Here is a 14,015-nt window from a genome sequence, read left to right as displayed (position 1 = left end):
TTAAACCTGTTTATTTTAATTCCAGGATTTGGTAAGGTGTTCTGGATTGTTGATGACATATCTTATCTATGCTGGATTAGCAGTGCAGGTCTTTAGCATGGTTTAAATGCAGTGCGGCATAAAAGCATGTCTGGGTCAGGAGGCAGCAGTGGAGGAAGAGTCAGGCATTGGTGGGGGAGGGGAGAGTGACAGTGACATGCAGGGCAGAGAGAGAGAAAAAAGAAAAGCAGGGGGTTAGTTCAGGATTGAGATGAAAGGGGGCAAGACAGGGGGATACAGATCCAATAGACAATGCATTTGGATAAACAAAAGTCACCACGCTCTCGTACACCAACAACATCCTTCAGGAACTCTCGGTCTCCTTTATTAAAAGTGTCCAGTTTTCCCATCCTCTCTAAAATCAGGTCCATAACAAGGTTCTAGTCACCTCCCAAACCCTATGTTAAACAGAGAGAAAGGATGCTTTATCACCTTTCTGATTGTAAACCAACCTCAATATCAATGTTGCATGCCCCACACTTAAACAAGTCATAAGCCTACTCTCTTCATCCTTACAGAATTTGTAAATCTGAATGTTAAACTCTTGTTAATCAAAATTATGACCCCACATTTCTTACCCCACGTCTTCTATTTGAACATATTTTCCCAACTCAGTCTCTTTTCATCTTATCTAAACAAAATGTGTCTTGTATAAGAGCCACATGCAGCTTCAAGGACTGTAAGTACTTCATGTTTTTTTTCTTTTCTTATAATGGTTCATTGCATTTACATTTCTTGTAATCACATTGACATCAGCCATAAAGAGTCTTGTGACAGATCCTTATGAAGTTAATTTAATGTAGTAACAATCAGATAAAGAAACTGTTTTCACTTTGCATACACCCAACTGATCACATTCTCAGGAACTATACAGTTTGTGGCTCTCCATTCTTTTGAAGATTTAACATAGGATAAGCCTTAAAGAAGGGAAAAACTCTCCATTGAATAGCAATGTGAAAAACCATGACAAACCTATAACATCTTGACTTCACTCTGTAACAGACCTGGACCCACGTGCGGCTAATGCACGGAGTAAAGAACAGTAATCTGGAATTATGTGAATGGTCTCTACCTTGCCAGTGATGGCTTTGACTCAGTCACATCAATCCTTCCATCCCTAGCCATTTTTTGATATTCCAAGTTTTAAAATATGTCTGACGATCTACAAAACAAGTGCAAGGCATGCCAACTGCTCATATTCAAAATATATCATCCACTGATAGATACCGTGATCATCCTCTCATATTTAGCTCATTGCTCTTCCCAGAATGATGGTCAGTGGAAGGTTGTTTCAAAGTAATTGGATCTCGGGACCTACGTGACTGTGTTTTCTGATAATTAAACCTTATCTAACAGTCTTACTTAGGTGGTTCAGCAGGAGCTTCAGGTGGAGTTTCTCAGGCTCTGGAGATTACAATGTATCCATGACAAATGATTGGTGCCCTATAGGACATCTGCTAAGTCATCCTGACCCAGACATACTCTTGTTGTTCCATGCTGGAATGTTGTTGAGAACCTGGCTTGTTCCAATAGTGCAAAATGGAGAATTCTCCTCTGCAGATACGGCCTGCATTCCAAGATATCTTCCATCTTATTATTGTGTCTTTGGAAAGGTTTGCTGAAACATATACTTTATTTACCTCAAAACAAATGGGTAGAGTTTCTTTTGAGTTTTCAATATTAAGCAGGCATACTGGTGTCATAAAATGTGAAATATAAGCGGTCTTGGCCAGGCGCATGATTTTGGATATTTTGGCCGTATTATGTGGGCTTGCTGGATTTCCAAAGGTGAATGAAAGTTCAGATTTAATATTTTAGGAATCCATGTTCGCAGAAAGTCAACTGGGTCTTTACCTTTGATTTTTCTGAGATGCCTAAGTATCAAACTTTACAGCAATTACTCCTATCACCCAGATCCATGCAAACTGCTTCCAACTTTAGAACATAATCATGTTACGTTTTAAGACTTCTACCATGTCTTCCAGACTACAGATTCTAGATTCCTTTTCATCTAACGGCAAAGGCTTTCATGTCCATATAGACTACACAAACCGCCTCTTGAATTTCTAGAGTCCTGTTATCTACAGCTGATGTGAATATTTTGATGTTTGCTAGGTCTTACAATCTTTTATATCTAATTAGAATTGAGAATTTGAAGAATCTCCAGCTTGATCTTGTTGTCTTCAATGATTTAAGGGTGGTTTACTCTGTGTCTGTGAGTAAGAAAAATGTTCTTTAAGGGATGTAACCATTCTTCAGTTAAGGACACAGGTGGAAATGACAGTAATCCTAGACATCTACACCAAAGATTGAAGGAGAATAGTATATGCAATACCATAGATAACAACACATATTAAGTCTGTAAGATGTTAAAGTTCTCCTAATTAGACAAGACAGAGAGGTGAGGTAGTGTAGTGAACCGGCACAAGTATTGTCCAAGCTTTTTGAGTCTTGTGGAGGGACAAAGGATTCAAAGGACTTCTCAGAGATAATAATGTTGTCAATCCTACACTAGAGTCCAGTGCCCACTACCATGTGGCGTCATCCCCTAGAGCAAGACTGCACATATAAAAGAGGTGAAATAACTCATCTAGATCATGCCACATTCCTTTAGGAGAATTCTAGCATACATAGACACTTGACTGTCAGGGTTCCATTGAATGCCTCGTTGGATAAACACAGACGGAGCTCGTGCAATCAACCTACCTAGTAAACCCAGGGGAGCAAATGTGTTTGGTTCCAAATCGAGGTGGTCTACTAAGCCTCAGAACCGTGCTGCATCATTTCTGGCGTGTCCTTTTACAGAATGCTATGGGTTGCCATGGAAACGCTGGCGGCCATGGTATTCGCGTAGGTACTCAGGCCTACGGCGCCGTCCTGTGTGTACGGTCAGGTGACCAGTACTTAAGCCGCGCACCCGCGCACGGCGGCGCTTCTGAATTTGTCTATTTTCAAAGCTACGTACCTTGTACCTTTTCTTCTTTGCTCCTTGAATCCCCGGCCCGCCTTGTGACCATCCTTGCTTCCTTCTTGTTGTTGATCTCAAGTCTTACCTGCTCAAACCCTACCCAGAACGTCCACTGACTGCTCTCGTCTAATCCCTCACGTTTTACCTGCTCATATCAGACCCGGAACATCCACGGACTGCATTTGTCTAATCGCTCAAGTCTTACCTGCTCATACCAGACCCGGAACGTCCACGGACTGCAATCGTATAATCCCTCAAGTCTTACCTGCTCATACCAGACCGGGAACTGTCACGGACTGCATTTGTCTAATTTCTCAAGTCTTACCTGCTCATACCAGAACCGGAACATCCACAAACTGCAGTTATCTCATCTCACAAGTCTTACCTGCTCGTCGTTACAATCGGAAAACCCACGGACTGCATACATCTCATCTCGTGAGTCTCGCCTGTGTCATATCCTCTTTCTGGAACTGTCAAAGACACTTTTGGAACATTCAGGACTGTTGCGCATTGGCGCAAGGACTAAAGGACATTGGCGCATCAGCGCAACTATCAAAGAACACCAGCGCAACGGCGCCCGGATCAATGAACTCTTTAGACATCCTCGTGCCGGCCGGTATAGGAAAAAAAAACATTGTGTTTCCCAGACTGTCACTCCATTTCCAACTCTCCTGCAACACCTATCCAAGGCACTCATTCGGTAAGCACAAGACTATTCGTTTCTTACTTTCTTGTTATTTCTGTATTCTTGGTAACAGTGATTTTCCTCGTTTTCAAGGTACTCACCAGTCTAACTTGGAACTATTCAGTCCCAGTCTGATTTTCTTGTTTGTGAGTATCAGTTCAGTATCTGCTTTGGAGAGTCCATTGCCTTAACCCACATGTTAATATCTTGCAGCCAGCTGTTGGAGTACCAGGGTGTACCATATTTTCGGGCAATAATCATCTCAATCTGTCCTTTTGTACTCTTGAAGGGTATATTGTCAGAAAGCCTAAATTGCATCACGACGTGTCAAGCAACCACTAATATACTGAGCTTTTGTGTCATAAAATATTCAGAAGCCTTTACAAAATGGAAGAGGCCGTTGACCATTTGGTGGCTCTATCCAAAGTGGTGGAAGACCCTAGGGCTGACATGACAGCGGCACATGATGAAACTCAACCTCGTATTAATGAGTTACATGCTGGTCTGCAGTCAGGGGCTGGAGCATCTAGTCCTGGAGTGGATTCAACTTCAGGAAGGGCTCAATCAAGAATTGGGTCAAGCCCAGTCTACATGGCAACACAGTTTCCATTAGCCTCTCCAGAAAGGTTCCTAGGGGATCCTAAGACCTTTCGAACATTCATTAATCAGTGCCGTTTACATTTCCTGTGTAGGCCTGCATCCTTCCCTGATGCTACTACTAAGGCAGCTTTTGTTCTGTCTAACCTTGGGGGTACTGCTGCAGTGTGGGCCAATCCCTTGCTGGAACAGAGTAGCCCTTTACTGTATGATTGTGAGGCTATGCCCCGTGTGTTTGATACCAGATATAAGTCACAGGCCACGGACTTGGAATTGCTTTCTTTACAACAGAAAGGCAAATCCTTCTTGGAGTATGTCTTGATATTGGGCAAAATCTTCCTCGGGGCCAGCCCTTTGAGAGCAAAAATACCCAATTCAGCCCAAAATACAGGTTCTATTGTGCTGAGCAGTGATCTCATGCAAGTGACAAATGACACCCTCAAAGTGTTATTAGCATATTTATTCTAAGCAGTGAATTTCATATACATTTGGGATTCAAGTTACAGAATATTAGAAAGCATAACACTTAGAGCAATGCAAAATATAGTGAAACATGGAACTTAGATAAACATAGAGAAACATAGAGAAATATAGAGAAACATAGAGAAACACAGTCTTACGTCCCTTTAATCAGCACTGGGGAGACCTTGGGCCCTCATAAGCTAGCTGTAAACAAGCCCCGCTCAGAGGACAATGCTGAAGGACACCGTATGAGCCAATGCCGGGCACCTGTTTCTGCACGAATCAAGTCCACAGGCGATCTCCCCCTGATCCATGTGTGCATGGATATTTTATAACTTCTTGCTGTCAGTCACCATGACGCACAGTTCCAGAACTTTCCCTGTGCAACTGGCTCATGGAAAAAACCCAGCTCTCTCTGAGATGCTCCCTGCTCGCTCCTACCCCCTCCCTTGTTCCCATCTGCGCTGGCTGAGGAATGTCTTATCAGTACCTTCCCAGAGAAAAGGAAGATTAGCTTGGGGCCAGGGCTAACGTTAGTGAGGCTGAATATTCTAAGGGAAGCAGGGATGTATTAACCCCATCTGCAAGCTCTAAAAGGCATGCACTCATAGCTTAGTGTTTATAGCGCTTAAGACTGGCTATCTAAGCGCTATATAGGTGCCATGATGTTCCAAACACTCCAAAAACCTATTAGCTACATGGCTAGGGGCCCTCCCTGCCTGTCTATCAACAATGTTTAATTTGACCTATCTCATACTAGGCCTGCATATTCCTTGTAGCTCACTACTGCATAATGGAAGTGCTACAACAGACTACTGTCAGCATTTTTAGCACATACTTTGAATACACTATTGGCTTTCAGCGGCCAATGCTGTCATCTAAAGCCCTGATTGGCAAGGTTGCAATTTCGTGTATCACTACATTCCACCCCTATTCAACGTTTGTGCGACAAATGCTGACTAATACCTATCAACATAGTATTTAGTGCAGTGATAAAGACCTAGGGGCTTTGCAAGAGGTTTAAGCAAACTATCTTCTAGCGGTTAGTTAGCGTGGCATGCAAGGTAAAACACTACCTAAACAAAAATGTACACAAAGTGAACAGTGACATATACCCTTGCCAGAACCTGGCCTACACAAAAATACCTACGCCAAGTGAACATGGACATTTACTCTAGCCAAAACCTGGCCTACACAAAAATACCTACACAAAGTGAACATGGACATTTACTCTAGCCAAAACCTGGCCTACACAAAAATACCTAAATCAATTTTGTATAACTGATTGTCAGTTAAAAAGCAGCATGCAGTTAAAATGTCAAGGCAATCCAGTGTAGTCTAATCTACAATGCACTATTGCATTTATGTATGGTTACCAATTCTAAAACCTGGCAGCCTTTCACCCTAAGGGCCTACCCTCCCCCTGATCCCAGGGCATTCAAGACTATGGGCTGTGTGACTAGACACTTCCCCCAGGTAGGTGGAACCCAACCAGAAACCATCTAATTTCGTGAACAAGGTGAACCCATGGGCACCAGGTTGTCTAAATAAAAACAATTCTACTAATTTACATCAAAGCATGGCATGTGTTATTCATGCAATCAAAAGCAAGCAATTCAATCCATATGTATGCTGGTAACTGTAGCTCTGCGTGCCAGTGTGTGGAGGATGGTTGCCCCCACCCAGTAAAAAGCCAACACCTGCTGATTTAACAATGTTTGCCATACAATGCATTGTGTGTATTTAGCAGTCTTGTTGACCTGCCCTATGGCAGACAAAAATGTCTTCATGTCTAAAATACTGTTATCTTCAATTGGCTGTCAATACTTGTAGCAGTGCTGGGCATATCAATGGGCCCCACTAGGCCAGAAGTTCTATAGCAGAGCTGGCATCAGAACCCATAGTGGCTAGCTTATTGTGCACAGTTTCTATGTCACAAGCATATAAAGCTCCTGCAATTAATGAATCTAGCTCCCTAGCTACGCGCACTCTAGTGATGGGCCATAGAAATGGACTCCATTTGTAGCAGCTTGGTAGTACTAAGGAAACATTGCCTCATGATAAATCTATGTCTAAGTGTAGCACTGTAATAATGAAGGTGTGCATTACCAGTCTACAATTTACATGTTGTCTTACTACTGGAAAATCTAACAGGTTCACAGTGTCTACCTTCTGTGACTTGGAGAATACCCTTCTTCAAGTGGGATATCTACCATATACAATATTAACTTTAGCCACAAACACCATACTACTATCCGGCAGTGGCTGTTTCATCACACCATGGAAAAAATTCATTTAGTCAAGTTATAGTTCATTAAATCTTGGCGAGAACACTCGCTGCAGTTCTTGGTCAGAAAAACATCACATTAGACAAATTAAACAAATGGTATCCATTCAGTGACAAAAGATGCCTGACAATGTGCCAGGCCAGTACTCTAGCAATTCCATGTGGATACTCATTTGCAGCGCTTTTCCAAAGAATTATTCCAAATGTTTACAATCAAAAGGTGACTCTTTGCATTAGTGTGCTGGAGACAGCTGTCCCCACAAAAACATGAAACTGGTTGGTTTAACAAAAAACCGTGTCACACTCTGTGTCATAAAATCAAACATCAAGTCAGTCATGGTTTCATTTACCTGCCTTAAGCTGGCTGTAAAAGTATCCAGTGTTTCAAAGATTACCATTTCAAATTATAGCTCATACACTTGGCAGCATTACTTCAATTAAGAATCTTAACCTACGCACAGGTGACTTTGATGTGCGCACCCATCTTATCTCAAAATAAATTACGCTCCTGCTTGCATAATTCTGCTGCCCCAACAGTTCATAAATCATTCTCCTGCCTACGTGCAATGTAGAATATTTTTTTTTTTCAAAAAACAAAACATCTCTGGTTAAAGCCATTCAGTTGGAAGAGTAAAACCATTTGGTTTTTTCAGATTCATCTCAACAGTGCATTTAAAAACCATTTTTCAATGTGTTAGCATTCAATTGCTGTGTCACACAGCTGTATGTGGTGCCTGATGTTACAGTCCACAATTCATTGTCCATAGTCCTTTAAACAAGAAAGGGCAAAACATGTCATTTAAATGTGTAGCATCAAATACTTGATAATTAGCCAAGTCTGCACCGTGCCAGTTCAGTTCGCAGTGGCTCGCTTTCTCTGAGAATGCGTCTGACCCTTCTTTGATCAGTGTCACCCACAAACTGCACATTATCTTCCTATATTATGAAATGTCTTGTCGTGCTTTGCCTAGGCAAAATACAAACAGAAATGTTAGGATGTCATCAAAACTTCAATATCAGCGTTATCCACCCCTTCCCATAATACCACCCCCATCTTCAAAAAGTCTCATCAGGTAACTACACACTTTGTCATTGCTACTGCAATTATTTATCACCTTTCTGCATGTTTCTGGGGGCTTATTTACACTCAACCATACGGGGTGTAACTGCCTAATCACAAACTCATTTGTGCAATGCAATCATAGCTGGTCAATGGTACCTCAGACTGATCTGTGCTTTTACAAAGCCATATAGTAAGTACCCAGGTCGCACAATGCTTTTCTTTTTCACCAAAGCGATCACCAATGCCAGGCGCCAACTTGCTTCCAGTGTCCCATGATCTTGGTTTAGGTTGCCCTGCTGGCATCACTCCATTTTTCAAAGGTAAAGTCTTTCAGTATTTATCTTTCTTTTCTTAGCAGTGTCTTTTCAAGCCTCTGGTTTTTTCACTTGTCATCATTTTTTTTCAAAGGGCGTTTGCTGTTTTTGAACCACTCCTTTGAGTGCGATAGTCTGAGTCAGTTTCTTTTGTTGCTTCAACAAATCATTCATTCTTGCACTAAGCCGTGTGGCTTCTGGATCATGGCTAATGTGCAGTGTTCATGTTTTACTTCAAAGCCCCGCTCTGCATGTTGTCTCTTGCAAAACGGCTAAGCACTTTTGTCAGTTTTGCTTCCATCTGGAAGGCCATAATGTCTTTGTCAGTTACTCCATCCCCTGGCAATGTAGCTTGCAGTTTGCCAGATGTGTATTTTCTCTTCTCAAAGCGCCTAGAGGTTTCTTCTCCAGTGCACAGCGCTTTACTTCAGTTCACATCACATGGAGCATTGGAATGCAGCTTGCACAGCAATAGCGCTTTACTTCACTTCACATCACATCACATGGGAATGCGGTTTGCACAGTAATATCTGTTGGAATGGGCAGCTGTCTTTTCTTGGCCCATTCACAGATGCATAGGTAAATGTTCAGATGTGATGTGCCCGTCTGCCATCCTGCATGAAGCCTTTGCTCCGTACCACAGTTTACTAGGCAAATTCTTTACTTTTTGAACAGCTCTCTGTTTTTGCTCCCCCTTCCTCAGGAATGCAGGCATGTTTATCTTTCGTGTGCACCTGGCAGCGCCATTAGCACGCAGCTTATCTCTTTTGCCTATAACTCTTATACTGTGGCGGCTTCACTCGTTTCAGACAATTCATCCAGATTAACTCTTTCTTGTACTGTTTCTGCTTTTGTTTGCCTTCACGCACCTCGCCCAAGACAGCTTCAAGGCACAAGCTCTGCACACACAGCAAGACTCTTGTTTTCAAAAGCGGCACTTTTCTTGTCATTTTTCTACTCCATGTAATTTTGCAAAATGTCAAAGCGTCCTTTTTTTCTTGTAATGTGCGATCTTTCAAGAGAACTCACAACCCATTAAATCTTTGTGCTATCTTATCACACACAGATGTTTCATTCTGTTGTACCATTGCCAAACTATAACCACTCAGTTCAGTGCATTTAAAAAATAAAAATGCCATATTTAGTGCAGCTCCCTGCACGTTTTTTTTCTGCAAGAACAACCCACACTCTATTGCTTGTGGGCTGTTTAATGTGTCAACAACATTTTTCCCCATGTATCACAGTCAACAGGTCACTATTTTCAAAGCATACATCACTTTTGAGGCAACAGCACAAATCCATGGCATAGCATGGGGACAGTCAAAAATACTCCAGGGGCAATTTAGAAAAATATAAATTGTTTTTCCCCCCAACCATTGCAAGCTGGTTCTGCAATTTCAAATCAGTACACAAAAATCGAAAATCCAAATAACATTCACTCACTTTCCTTTTAAGTGAGTCTCTCACCCAATAAAAGCATGGCACAGCCTAAAATGCAATATAACCATTTTAGTGTGTTTCCTTTAAACAGAATTTGCCACCATTAGCACATGGAATTTTACAGTTGCCAAAAGAAAGAAAAAAAAACTCTTTAGGCTCTCAGCACAGATGTTACTCATTCTCCTAAGCATGGCTCATTCCCCTTCCTCATTATTCAGGAATGCCAACCCTTCAAAAGCATACATCAAAAAAGACGAACCTTCGCCTCCGAACATTACAGCCCCCACTCGCTAGCACACTGGGGCTGAGTCAATGGTTAAATCACTATTCACAATTTGCATGTCAAATCCCTGCAATTATTATTTTTTTTTCCTGCCCTCATGACAGAATAGAGATGAGAACTCCGTCTCACTATGCATTCCAAATTACAACTTTAAACTTGGGAAACCACATGATAAAATTCTTTTCTAATTGAGCATACATCTTTCTTAACCATTCATCGGAGTGCTTTAAACCAAGCCATTTCCCGCTCGTTTATTGCCTTGTACTCCCTGGCACCAATCCCATGAAGGGAGTCTTAACCACACAAGCTATCGGCCACGGCAAGCCGACACAACATTGCTGCCTTTTGAAGTCTCAGAGCTGCAGTGAGACCATCAAGGAAATGCGACAGCCTGCTCCCCACTCTACACTGTGTTCTCTCACACCATTTGTCATGTCAGCATGGCACTGCTCTTCACAATCCCACAAAGCTGCCACCAAATGTCTTGATATTGGGCAAAATCTTCCTCGGGGCCAGCCCTTTGAGAGCAAAAATACCCAATTCAGCCCAAAATACAGGTTCTATTGTGCTGAGCAGTGATCTCATGCAAGTGACAAATGACACCCTCAAAGTGTTATTAGCATATTTATTCTAAGCAGTGAATTTCATATACATTTGGGATTCAAGTTACAGAATATTAGAAAGCATAACACTTAGAGCAATGCAAAATATAGTGAAACATGGAACTTAGATAAACATAGAGAAACATAGAGAAATATAGAGAAACATAGAGAAACACAGTCTTACGTCCCTTTAATCAGCACTGGGGAGACCTTGGGCCCTCATAAGCTAGCTGTAAACAAGCCCCGCTCAGAGGACAATGCTGAAGGACACCGTATGAGCCAATGCCGGGCACCTGTTTCTGCACGAATCAAGTCCACAGGCGATCTCCCCCTGATCCATGTGTGCATGGATATTTTATAACTTCTTGCTGTCAGTCACCATGACGCACAGTTCCAGAACTTTCCCTGTGCAACTGGCTCATGGAAAAAACCCAGCTCTCTCTGAGATGCTCCCTGCTCGCTCCTACCCCCTCCCTTGTTCCCATCTGCGCTGGCTGAGGAATGTCTTATCAGTACCTTCCCAGAGAAAAGGAAGATTAGCTTGGGGCCAGGGCTAACGTTAGTGAGGCTGAATATTCTAAGGGAAGCAGGGATGTATTAACCCCATCTGCAAGCTCTAAAAGGCATGCACTCATAGCTTAGTGTTTATAGCGCTTAAGACTGGCTATCTAAGCGCTATATAGGTGCCATGATGTTCCAAACACTCCAAAAACCTATTAGCTACATGGCTAGGGGCCCTCCCTGCCTGTCTATCAACAATGTTTAATTTGACCTATCTCATACTAGGCCTGCATATTCCTTGTAGCTCACTACTGCATAATGGAAGTGCTACAACAGACTACTGTCAGCATTTTTAGCACATACTTTGAATACACTATTGGCTTTCAGCGGCCAATGCTGTCATCTAAAGCCCTGATTGGCAAGGTTGCAATTTCGTGTATCACTACAGAGTATTTGGCTAAATTTAACCAGTTAGTTGCAGAAACAGATTGGCCCAACGAAAAGAAATCTGCTTTGTTTTTACAAAGGTCTTTCGGAAGGCTTAAAGGATATTTTAGCAACTGTACCAGTGGTTCCTAGTGGTTTCCCAGAACTGGTTGACCTTGTGTTGCAGGTCGATGCCCATAAGGCTGAACGAAAGGGGGAACAAAGAACCACCCTAACTGTTCCAACGCCAGTAACTCCTGTCTCACCCTCCGAACCGATAGAAATTGGTGCCATTTGAGGTCTGCTCATTCCTTCAGAAAGGGAGCTTCGAAGGGTCAACCATTTATGCTTCTATTGTGGGTCATCGGGTCATTTTCTGAAACTTTGTCCTTAAAAACCGAAGAAGGCGGGAAACGCCAAAGCTCGACAATAGACGGGGTCCCTTTGTCAAGTCAAGCGGTCATGTACCCCAGATCCTCTGTTCCTTTTTCAGTCTTAGCTACTTTGTCTTCTACTCCTGAGACAACCTGGTCTGTTGAACCTATGATTTATTCAGGTGCTACTGGAAATTATGTGGATGCACAATTTGTATGTGATCATTCCATTCCATTGATTCCCAAGAACACACCAGAATTAGTTAATGCAGTGGATGGTATGTCTCTGATTTCTGGTTTGGTGATGGAACAAACCATTGATCTTGTGTTATCGATTGGTGACGATCATTCAGAGATCATCCGTTTTGATGTTATTTTAACTCCTCAATTTAAGCTGATATTGGGGTTGCAATGGTTAATGAAACACAATCCTTCCATCGATTGGATGTCACGTTCAGTTGAGTTTACCTCGGACCAATGTCAGGAGTCTTGTCATGCAGATACGGTTGAATTTGGAAGTCCTAGTTCCAGGCTCCTAGATTCAGCCTTAACGGTTGGGGCCATTACTACAGTGCTCCTTCCAAAGGAATACGATTCTTTCAGGGACGTTTTTGATAGGAAGGCAGCGGAAAAACTACCTCTGCATCGTCCTTATGATAGCCCGATAGAACTATTGGCAGATGCCCGTATTCCTTACGGACGAATCTATTTGCTTACACAAAAGGAGGATGTGGTCTTGAAGGAGTATTTAGATCAAGCACTCCGGACGGGGTTCATCCGCCCCTCCAGGTCTCCAACAGCATCACTGCTTTTCTTTGTACCTAAGAAAGAGGGAGACTTACGCCCCTGTATCGATTATAGAGAATTGAATGCAGTGACAGTACGGAATCAGTATCCGATTCCTCTGATATCTGTTCTGCTGGATCAACTAGGTTCTTCCAGGTTTTTTACCAAACTTGACCTAAGGGGGGCTTATAATCTGGTCAGAATCAGAGAAGGTGGTGAATGGAAAACAGCATTTAAAACTAAGTATGGTCTATTCAAGTACTTAGTTATGCCATTTGGTCTTTGTAATGCCCCAGCTACCTTCCAGTATTTCATCAACGATGTGTTCAAGGACTTACTGGATCAGTTTATGGTTGTCTATCTCGATGACATTCTCATTTATTCTTCTACCTATAAGGAACACATCCAACATGTCTCCACCGTTTTGCAGAGATTGCGCGAAAACAACCTCTATGCCAAATTGGAGTAGTGTGTTTTTCATGCTGACCAGGTGGAATATTTAGGCTACGATATCACCAGTGAGGGGGTTAAGATGAGCAGCAATAAGGTTAAAGCGATCTTGGACTGGCCTGTCCCAAACAATGTAAAGTCTCTTCAGTCCTTTTAGGGTTTGCAAACTTCTACAGGTGGTTCATACACTCATTTTCGGCCATCGCAGCTCCCTTGACTGCATTAACCAGTTCTAAAACGCGCTTTGTATGGTCTGATCAAGCCCAGAAAGCCTTTGAAACATTGAAGTCCACGTTCACCTCTGCCCCGGTCCTACAGCATCCAGATCAAAAACGCCCGTTTATTGTTGAGGCTGATGCCTCGGATCTGGCTTTGGGGGCGATTCTGTCCCAGAGGTGAGAAGACTCTGGTCTTCTACATCCTGTGGCTTACCATTCCAGGAGACTTACTAAGTATGAGATGAATCACACTATCACTGAACGTGAACTTCTGGCAATACGCAATGCATTCCTGGTATGGAGACATCTATTGGGTACTATTATACCCATACAGGTTTTCACTGATCATCGTAATCTTCTTGCTCTTAAATCTGTACGCTGTACCACCGCTCGCCACGCAAGGTGGCATGAATTCTTTTCCATGTATAACTTCCAGATCATGTACCGTCCCGGCAAGATGCATTTTAAGGCAGATGCTTTATCAAGATTGAACAAAGGAGGTCAGATGCCTCACTGGGAA

General features: G+C 42.5%; 1 protein-coding gene and 1 long non-coding RNA gene across 4 annotated transcripts in view; both read right to left on the bottom strand.

Moving 5' to 3' along the window:
- RAPGEF4 (Rap guanine nucleotide exchange factor 4) overlaps positions 1-14,015 on the bottom strand; it is a 1,521,174-nt gene that overhangs the window by 921,425 nt on the left and 585,734 nt on the right. The gene's annotated exons all lie outside the window — the stretch shown is intronic.
- On the bottom strand, positions 4,735-11,810 carry LOC138488869 (uncharacterized). Its single transcript, XR_011274725.1, has 2 exons — positions 6,014-11,810; positions 4,735-5,955 (listed from the first exon to the last, which is right to left on the bottom strand). It is a non-coding gene; the product is annotated as an uncharacterized lncRNA (long non-coding RNA).

The sequence above is a fragment of the Ambystoma mexicanum genome, chromosome 9 (assembly GCF_040938575.1).
Source record: "Ambystoma mexicanum isolate Mex_15411 chromosome 9, UKY_AmexF1_1, whole genome shotgun sequence".
In the NCBI taxonomy this organism is placed as follows: Eukaryota; Metazoa; Chordata; class Amphibia; order Caudata; family Ambystomatidae; genus Ambystoma; species Ambystoma mexicanum.
This window is presented reverse-complemented; position numbering and strand designations above follow the sequence as displayed.